The sequence below is a fragment of the Silene latifolia genome, chromosome 6 (genome assembly GCF_048544455.1).
Source record: "Silene latifolia isolate original U9 population chromosome 6, ASM4854445v1, whole genome shotgun sequence".
NCBI classification, from domain to species: Eukaryota; Viridiplantae; Streptophyta; class Magnoliopsida; order Caryophyllales; family Caryophyllaceae; genus Silene; species Silene latifolia.
This window is the reverse complement of record NC_133531.1, coordinates 51,314,294-51,324,745: the sequence shown is the minus strand read 5'-3', so window position 1 is coordinate 51,324,745 and position 10,452 is coordinate 51,314,294. Positions and strand designations below refer to the sequence as shown.

The 10,452-nt window shown below is 40.1% G+C and overlaps 1 non-coding gene across 1 annotated transcript; it reads right to left on the bottom strand.

Annotated features, from left to right (window-relative positions):
* Positions 1–926: 926 nt before the first annotated feature.
* Positions 927–1,033, bottom strand: LOC141589169 (small nucleolar RNA R71). Its single transcript, XR_012520118.1, has one exon. It is a non-coding gene; the product is annotated as a small nucleolar RNA R71 (small nucleolar RNA).
* Positions 1,034–10,452: the final 9,419 nt, after the last annotated feature.

The window sequence follows — 10,452 nt, the reverse complement described above, 5'->3', positions numbered from 1 at the left end:
TAGTTTAGTAACCTTCTACATCAACCCAATTTGTGACACCCCTAGACACCACTAGTTACAATAGAATCTTCATTTCAATACCCCTCCCTTGGGATCCGACCTTTACTTGCCTCTTTACTAATTGTAGAGTTGTTTGTGAAGTATAAATTGTGTTTTGTATCGACCATTGACCAACGACCACATATGCTTAATTGTGAACACCAAATGGCTCCGATCAAAAATGGCGCCGTTGCTGGGGACGGTGTTTAATTGATTTAAGATTTCTTTTATTGTTTTTAGTTGTGTCTTTTTCACCTTGGGAAGTAAAACTCCTCAAGGTTTGTTCTAATTGTTTTCTAGTTGTTTGATATTTTGCATGTCTAGAAGGTTACAAAGAGATTTGTTACCTTTTGACCGTGAAATCGAAAGAACCTTGACGAATAATAGGAGACTTGTTAGGAGGAATTTGGGAGGTGTTGGTGAAGTTGTTCAACCCACTAGTGAGTTTGTCAATCCTTTCGCAATAGAAGGAGAAGAGAACCCATTAAACAATACCACACAAAATCCACCTACAATGCCTAAATTCTCGTCACACTCTATACCCACCGAGGAGGATTTACCAAATGGTACTCCTACCCCACAACATCTTACCGGAAACTTTATTGCCAAGTCCGCCTTCATTCAACTAGTTGAGAGGAGCCAATTCGGGGGAATGCCTAGTGAGGACCCTCATTCTCATATGGAAACATTTTGTGATTATTGTGAAGCTATCTCTCAAACGGGCGTGACTCAAGACCAAATAAGATGGGTCTTATTTCCTTTTTTCGTTAATCGGCACCGCAAAGCAATGGTTGAAGGGCCTTGATAAGGCCACCCTTGGAATAGATTCTTGGAAGAAGCTAGCTCTAGCTTTCTACAAAAAATTCTACCCACCGGAAAAGACCAATATGCTAAGAGCTCAAATTACGGGTTTTAAGCAAAGGGATGAAGAGTCTTTGTATGAAGCTTGGGAGCGGTTCAAAGGTATTTGTCGCTCATGTCCTCACCATGGACTTAGCGAATGGTTTTTAGTGCAACAATTTTGGAATGGTTTATATGAAGATTCAAGGAACATTCTCAATATGGGATCAAATGGAATGTTCACCGAAGTTGATGACAATCAAACATGGAACAAGATTGAGGAAATGGCGGTCCATAATTCGCAATATAGTAGGCCTCGCAAGGCTACTAGAGGAGGAAAGTATGAAGTGGACACCGTTACTCAATTGGGTGCTCAACTTAGTGCTCACATTGACACAATCAACTTGAAGTTTGAACAAGCTATGGCTAGACTTGAGGAAAACTCAAAATCAACAAAGCATCATGATGCCATGACGGCATCCTCATCAATCCCAAGCGGGATATGTGAGAATTGTGGAACCTTGGGTCATGACTCAAGCGAATGTAGGGGAACAACCGAGCAAGTCAATGCTTTCCAAGCTTACAAAAGTGGTACCCCTTATTCAAATTTTTACAATGAAAACACCAAGTTCCATCCAAATCTCTCATACAAAAGCCAAAATGTTCAAAACCCTCAAACAACATACACTCCACCACCCATGAGAAATCAAAATCAAAGACCCTTTTTCAATCAAAACCAAGGTTACCAAAATCAAAACCCATACAATCACCACAATGACCAAGGTTTTGATGTCCAAAAAGCGGTCCTCCAAATGCAAAAGAATCAACAAGAATTTTTCACCCAAATGCAAAAAGATAGCCAAGCAAAAGACACCACCATCAACAACATTATAGCTCACACCAAGATGTTGGAAACACAATTAACTCAACTAGCATCTTCTAGCTCACAAAGACAAAAGGGGCAATTACCACCTCAAAGTAACCCCCCTAGACATGAAACGGTTAGTGCCATTCACTTGAGAAGTGGTACAAGGTATGAAGCACCGAAGGAGCAAGTTGAGGATGAAGTTGTGAGAGCTAGTGAGAATGAAGTTGTGGTGCAAGGTCCCAAAGAAGGGGAATCATCAAAAGAAGAAAGCTCAAAGAAAAATGAAGACAAAGCCAAAGAAAAGGAGCCCATTGTGATTAGACTTCCTTTTCCAAGTCGTCAAGCCAAGCCTAAATTTGATGATCAACTTGGAAAGTTCATGGAGATTGTGAAGAACTTAGAAGTCTCAATTCCTTTCACGGAATTAATCAATCACGTTCCGGCCTATGCAAAGTACATGAAAGATATCCTCACAAAGAAGAAGTCAATCCGGAAACTTGAGACTATCGCCTTCACTAAGGTGAGTAGTGCAATACTTCAAGGGAGTTCACCTCCAAAATTAAAGGATCCGGGAAGCTTCTCAATACCGTGTACCATTGGCGACACAACGATCAACAAAGCCTTATGTGATCTAGGGGCTAGTGTGAGTGTCATGCCGTACTCGGTAAGTAAAAGGTTGGGAATGGGAGAGCTTAAATGTACCAATATCACTCTTCAAATGGCCGATAGATCGACGAAGACACCATTAGGGATATGGGAAGATGTCCCCGTGCGAATTGGGAAGTTTTTCATCCCGGTGGACTTTGTCATAGTTGATATGGAGGAAGATTCCAACATTCCAATCATCTTAGGAAGACCTTTCCTACACACCGCGGGTGCGGTGATTGATGTGAAACATGGAGAGCTCACTCTAGAAGTGGGAGATGAAAGCATAACTTTTAATCTTGACAAGACCATGAGAGCTCCTCGTTTGCATGAGCCATGTTTCATGATTGATCATTATAGCCGAAAAGATGAAAAGAAGAAATCGGAACTCCAATGGAGGAAGAAAGTTGAAGATGCTCCATTCAAAGAGCAAGTGAATTGTGACAAGGAGAGCTTGCAAAGCTCATCAAAATCAACCAAGGAAGAAGATGATGGCCTCATTGGCCAAGAAAAGAAATTGGGAGAGTTGTCTCCATCTAAGCAAGAGATTTTCAATGATCAACTCAATGAAGTTTGTGGTCTTTGGGACGACGAATTTGAAGGGATCTTTAATCCCTACATTGGGCATGCCATCGATCATGATCAACAACAAGGGCCACGGTCTATTGAGGACCTCTACCATAACAATGAACAAGCTTTTGACTACTTCTTCAAGGTGTTGAGCAACATCAACAACACCTTGAACATGCCTCCTTGACATCTCATCAAGAATGAGAGTTTGGTGGAGTCCTCCCTAAACCACCACTTGTAAATATTTCTAACTCCCTAACTTACATTTAATTTTTGTATTGCATTTTTGTCATTTTTGGATTTATTTTTACTTTGATCAAAATAATTGTCATGTAAGAGAGAAGTGAGGGAGGGACTAATGATTTTAATTGATATGTAGTGCTTTACCTTAGTGTGGGGATGGCAATTGCCTAGGCTATTCATGCCTTAGTAGTGCCCCCACAATGAAGAACACAAGATTTGAAAGAAAGAAAGAAAGAATGATAAGGGAATGCGTTTGTGCACGGATGGAACTGAATCCGTGTACACAAGGACCAATCCGAGCGGATTCCTAAGAATCCGCCCGTCTCTGAGAGGATCCGAGCGTCCCTGAGAAGACGCCCGTCTTGGTGAGCTGAAAACGCAAAAATTCTTGATCGTTGAAGAATCGAGCGGATTTACGGATAGACGCCCGTCTCACGAATCCGTCCGTCTTTTGAACAATCCGCCCGTCTTGCGGTGAAGAAAAACAAAGAAAAATCTCGGACAAGAATCCGTCCGTCCCGCACGAAATCCGCCCGTCTCATCTCGAAGAATCGGCGGATTCCCGAATCCGCCCGTCTCTAGGCGGGATTTTTGAAAATTTGAAGCTGAAGAATCCGAGCGGATTGCGCCTAATCCGCACGGATTGCCCCTGCGTCCTGAAATTGTCGAGTTCCTTAAATACCCATCCCACCTTCATTCATTCATTCATTCACTCATAAACACTACCCACAACATCAAAACCCTCATCCTCTCCATCTCAAAAACAAAAACCCTCAACAAAACTCACCAAAATCAAATCAAACCATCTTTCAAATAACAAATCAATCACTCCATCTTCATTAACAATCAAAACCAAGCACAAAATCTTCACCTTTGAATTGATTTTTGTTCTCATAAAGGCAAAGCCTTTCACCTTCAAAATCGATTTGGGCATTCTACAAATTGAAGATTTTTGATCTTTTTCTTGGTTAGCTCATCAAATGGCAAGAACAAAGGGAGCAACAAAAGCAAAAGCAAAGGCAACAAAGGCACCAAAGGCTACAACTCTCTCTCAAAGGCAAAAAGCTCTACAAATGAAGAAAGCTTTGGCAATGGTGGTATCAACACCAAGCTTGGAAGTGCAACAACAACAACAAATTCCTATGGAAGCATCACCCTCTACTCCGGTAATTAATCAACTCTTGCATTACCCGGAGGTAACATTCATTTCCGATTCCCATAGAAATACATTTGTCAAGTTTGCTATGAAACAAATTCAATCCACCAAATTCATATGCCAAGATGCTTTAGAGAAGTTGGGTGTTCTTGAACAAACAAGAGTCTTTTTCAATGCCATGGGTTTGAAGAAATTGTTTGAAATGAAGGAAGTAACATACCCCTCCCTTGTCTTGGAATTCTTAAGTTCTTTAAAAGTGACAAAAGTTGAGAATAGGGAAAATATTGAGTTTCGTCTAGCTAACACTAGTAGACGCATTACCTTTTCGGAATTGGGTGCAATTTTGGGTCTTAGCGATGAACATAAATTTTATAAGCAATATGGGAAGTATGATCCCGAGCCTCTTTGGGAGGCAATCTCCGGGAAGAAATTTGAAGATTTTAAAGCTTGTCGTGCTCTTTTGGTCCATCATCCGGGCATAAGAATATGGCACAAAGTTGTGGGAAATACCATAATTGCTAGGAAAGACACCAATCATTTCACGGGACTCGATTTTATTCTCCTTGAATCAACTTTGAATATTGGAAGAATTCACACCAAGCCTTACAATTCTTTGAGGCTATTGGTTGATAGATGGCTCCATGTAGATAGTGGGAAGAAGGGTCAAACCGTAATTGTTAATGGCGGCCTTGTCACGGTCCTAGCCAAGCACTTTGATCCTAATTTCAATAAGGATAGCAAGTACACGGCTAAGGATGGTGGCCATCTTATTGATATGTCCATCTTGATTAACAAGTTTAAGTGGGTTGCTCACAATCCCCTTGATACCAAGTATGGGTGGCTTACTAGTGAGGCTCGATCATTCACTTTACCCGCAAAGATTTGCCGTCTTAGTGTCCACCGGACCAACTATTTACTTCCCTTATCCAAGGAAGCCGAGTACATCATTCAACAACAAAAGGGTGATCATGAAACTCCCTCCTCTTCCATTGTTATACCACCTTACCCCTATGATTATGAAGAGTTCAAACCGCAAGGAGTTGAAATTGGGAAAGACTATGTAACTCTTCTTATGCAAGCCATGCACAAGCAAGCTTATGAAGATCGGAAGAATGCATATTTGGCTCAATATCCTCCCCTCCTACATCTAGCTAGGCAAGGACTCCTCGATCCATCTTGTCCTTTGCCTAGTTGGGCGGATAAAGAAGCCTTGTTTCCGGGTGCATCTAGGGAAGTGGTGGAAGACAATGAGGTTGTTGGAAATGATGAAGAGATTGATGATAATATTGAGGAAGAAGCAAGTGGAGATGAAGAAGGAGATAGTGAAGATGGTGATGAAGAAAGCAAAGAAGAAAGTGCCAAGGAAAGTGGCAATGTGACCACTTCTCATGAGGGAAGTGATGGTGATAGTAGCATGATGGAAGACTAGCCTTGGAGATTCCTACTCTCCCACGGTTTGTCTATATCTCTTTGTATTTTATTTCATTTTGATCATTGTTGGTTTAGTCCTAGCAACACCAAAGGACTCACACCTCGGTTCCTTTGAGGTGTTCTTTCTTTATTGTTCCCATTTTTGAAAATCCAAAATGACAATCTAGTTTCATGCATAGCATAGTGTGTGCATGAACTCCCCCATGCTTTGACATTAGCAATAGTGTCTTACTTGGTTTGGGGAAGTTAATGCATACGCAACGGGAGGTAATTTAAATTATCCTCTCCGTCATAACAAAAACCATGCATCATGTAGTATAGCTTAGTGTAGAATTGCATTTAGTATAGAAATCATGCATCATTCTTGCATAATTTCCATCATTTTGGCCATTGAGGACAATGCCCATATTAGTGTGGGGATGGGAATTCTAACACTTAAACTTTTATTCAAAAAACCATAAAAATTGAAAAATTTCAAAAATCATAAAAATTTAAAAATTGAAAAAATCCAAAAACAAGTTCATTTCCTTTGTATATATTGTCTTGTATATATTGTGTTTGTTTCATCCTTGTTCACTTTGATTGACTACGCCACATCCGAGACATGAGGATATTGAAGACCGCATGGTATGATCTTTCCAATCTCCTTTTTCCTCTTTATGTTAATGACTATGTGGCTTTATTTTGATTGATGCGGTAAAAACAATGTGAACTTAGGATTGCATTTAGAATTATTTGGCATATTAGTTGGTAGAATCATTTGCATTAGGATGTTTATATGCTAGTTGCATCATGGCATGTAGTTGCATGTTAGAAAAACTTTGCGAAACCGTCTACTTGGGAAGCTTGACAAGTGTATATAGGCCCTAGTAGATGCTTTTTATTCTTAAGACTTTGCTTGTTAGAATACTTGTAAAACACCCTAGGATGTGTCATGCTAGTATCCTTTGACCCATGGTTTAAGGCCTAGTCAAGAGTACCTTGTGGTGTGATAACTCCTTGGCTACCGTTTATTCCAAGGTGACCCTTGAAACCATGCATACTTCTATCATTCATCCATGTTCTACCACATTTTTGTCATCAAAGGGAATGGGCACAAAACAAAAAGAAATCAATTTGAGTTCAATGAAATGAAAAGTGAAAGAAAGTTTGCAAAAATGCATCAAATGAAAAGAGGAGCAAAAATAGACTCCTAAAGCTTCAAATACAAGGCACCCTCGTTACTAATTGGGGTGACTTTGAAAATGTTCAAAAAAAAAAAAAGTTGTCAAGTATTGAAAAGCCAAAAATCAAAAAGAAATGGCAAAAAGAAAGTGTTCTCAAATGTTATATGCCACAAGAAATTGGGGGGAAAACAAAAATAAAAGCAAACTCCCAAAGTGAAACTCAAATATCTATCGATCCCTTTATCCATCATATCCATTTTTGTGCATGGTAGAGAGGGGACGACCCTTCTTCTTGTCTAGGCAAGAGGGGGAATTCCGCGATCCTCCAGTGTTTCTAACACCATAGGGAGTCTACTCTTGACAAAAGCATTTAACGATTGAGGACAAAGGTACCCTAGCTTAACACATTTTGGAGGTGATTTATTGGTATCCTTCTAGGCTTAGTAGTTTGAACAAATTGCATCTATGAAGGATTGTGTACCCTTGAATTGCTTCCCTTGTAGATAATTTCCGCCACTTAGATGAGGAAAGTGGCTATTCTTTTTGTAGATGCATCCATTATGTGTTTTTGTGTGCTTTAAAGTTTGGATGTGTCGCCATTTTGGCAAGACCCACCTTGCCTTGCAAGAAGGCATCCTACCTCATGGTTGTCTTGTTGTGAGTTGAAGGGGCGGAGTGAGACCCGCTAATTGTCTCATATCGGCTATTATTATTAGGTTAGGTTAGTATTGGTCCTAGTCTTTGTCACCTCTTTACTCGGGACGAGCAAAGGTTCGGTTTGGGGATATTTGATGCGACCATAATTGGCGCATATTTAGCCCCGAATTACCATTGTTTCCATGCTTTTTAGTGCCTATTTGGGTCATTTCTTATCTTTAGTTCTTTGTTTTGCATATTCTTTGAGATTTTGATCCCTTGGTAGGAAAGGAGTAAGAATCTTGCATTTTCATGGCAAAACAAGGCTAAATTGATCATATTCAATGACCAAGCATCAAGGAGAGACAAGACTAGAAGGCCTTTGTACATAGCATAGTAGAAGAGCATTGTTGAGAAAAGGATCCTTGAGTCCCCAAGGAAATCCCCAAGGAATTCATGAAGAAAAGGGAAGAAAAAGAAGAAGGAAAGTTCTTTGAACTACAATCCGAACGGATTGTAGAGAATCCGTCCGTCCTCGCCAATCCGAGCGTCCAGCAAAGGAATCCGCTCGGATTCCCCCTCGCCGATCCGAGCGTCTTGCCCAAGAATCCGCTCGGATTCCTCAGCCAGATTCCGGCCGTCCCGACTCCCATCCGCACGGATCGCAAAGACAAAGACGTTTTCATTCCTCAAGCATCGATAAGAGAAGCCCTTCTCTCGGATAATCCCGGAGGCTCCTTGCTCAACTTAAAAAGTGTAATTACTAGTTTAGCCCTTAGTTAACCCTAATGCATCCTCCCTAATTTTCACTATAAATACCCCATTAGTCTAATTAGAGGAGCATGTTCTTCTTATCAATAATTAGTGTAGTTAATATCAATCAAATCTCTCTTCAATATTGTAATCAAATATTAATCAAGTTTTAATCCAAGTTTTAGTTCTTTAATCTCTCTCTTGTTCTTACTTTATTTTGGGTAATTGAAGATTATTTTGGTTATTATTGGGAGATTGACAACCTCTCAATCTAGGATTCAAGTACTTCTATTATTCTTGCTTTATTATTGGAATCATTAGTAGGTATAATCTCTTAATCCCTTTTTAATTATTGCTAATTACTTTCATTTATTCATCATGTTTCATTATGTTAGTATGATTGACAACCTTTCTAGCATGATCAATATGATAATGAGTGAGTAGTCTCTTAGCTAGGGTTTAATGGGTGATTAGGGAAACCAACATGGGGAATGATTCATGCTTAAATTAATATGCTTTCATATCTTATTTGCTTGCTTGTTTTGATCTTAATACATGCACATGTTATATTTGATGAAATGCTAAGCCTATGAATCCTTGCATTTACTATCATCTTCTATCCTTTCAACTTGACTTGTAAGACATAACCCAACTCGAGTCTTGTTAGACCATGCATGTGTTAAGTAGGGAAGATTAAGTCGACTTGTAGGTGTTGTACAATCCAAGAGATTCGGCTCCGGGACCCAAACTTTCCTAGGATTGTAAGATATAACCCAACTCAATCCATCACAACAATAATTGCTTGCTTATAATTTGAGAACATGTTTGTATGATCATATCCTATGATTCCCCTATGAACCCATGACACCCTAGTGCTTTTAATCAATTGTTTACACCCTTATTTTATTTATCTTGTTAGTTTATTTTCATTGCTATTTTAGTTTAGTAACCTTCTACATCAACCCAATTTGTGACACCCCTAGACACCACTAGTTACAATAGAATCTTCATTTCAATACCCGTCCCTTGGGATCCGACCTTTACTTGCCTCTTTACTAATTGTAGAGTTGTTTGTGAAGTATAAATTGTGTTTTGTATCGACCATTGACCAACGACCACATATGCTTAATTGTGAACACCAAATGGCTCCGATCAAGGTGAGCAAGAGGACGAGTTAGTAGAGGACTATGAGGCACCAATTTACGATACTAATCTGGTTTTGCGTACCTTGCAAGTAAAGACTTTACCTACTGATTCGGAACAAAGAAATCAGTTGTTTCATACCAAGTTACGGGTAAATGATAAGTGGTGTAGTCTAATTATCGATGGGGGGTAGTTGTACTAATGCGGCCTCTACTGAAATGGTGTCAAAATTGGGTCTTGAGACTACTAAACATCCACACCCATATGCATTACATTGGCTAGATGATGGTAGTAGCGTTAAGGTGACAAAACAGGCCCGGGTTGGTTTGGTTATGGGTTCCTATGTCGATGAGGTGTTGTGTGATGTATTCCCATGGATGCTTGTCATATTTTGTTGGGTCGACCATGGCAATATGACCGGGATGTATTGCATAGAGGGAGGAGTAATGAGTATGAGTATGAGTTGAAAGACAAAGGGAAACGAGTTGTGCTTAAACCAATGTCACCACAAGCTGTCCGTGCTTTCGGTTCAAAACCGAAAGCTAAAGCCCATGCTGCTATGTTGATTGGAGAACGGGATGTGGAGCGTGCCATTGATGATGGAGAGCAAGTTTATTTGCTTGTTGCTAAAGAAAATTCGAGTGCTAATGTTGTTTTGCAGGAACATAACCCAATTGACGATTTGCTTGAAGAGTTTGGGGATGTGTTTCCCGATGAATTACCCGCTGGTTTGCCTCCTATTCGAGGCATTGAACATCAAATTGACCTTATTCCGGGTTCAACTCTTCCAAACAAGGCTGCCTATCGATGTAATCCGGAAGAAACAAAAGAACTCCAAAAGCAAATTGACGAATTGATGGAGATGGGCTATGTGCGTGAGAGTATGAGTCCTTGTGCTGTTCCGGTGTTGCTCGTACCAAAGAAGGATGGTTCATGGCGTATGTGTGTTGATAGCCGGGCTG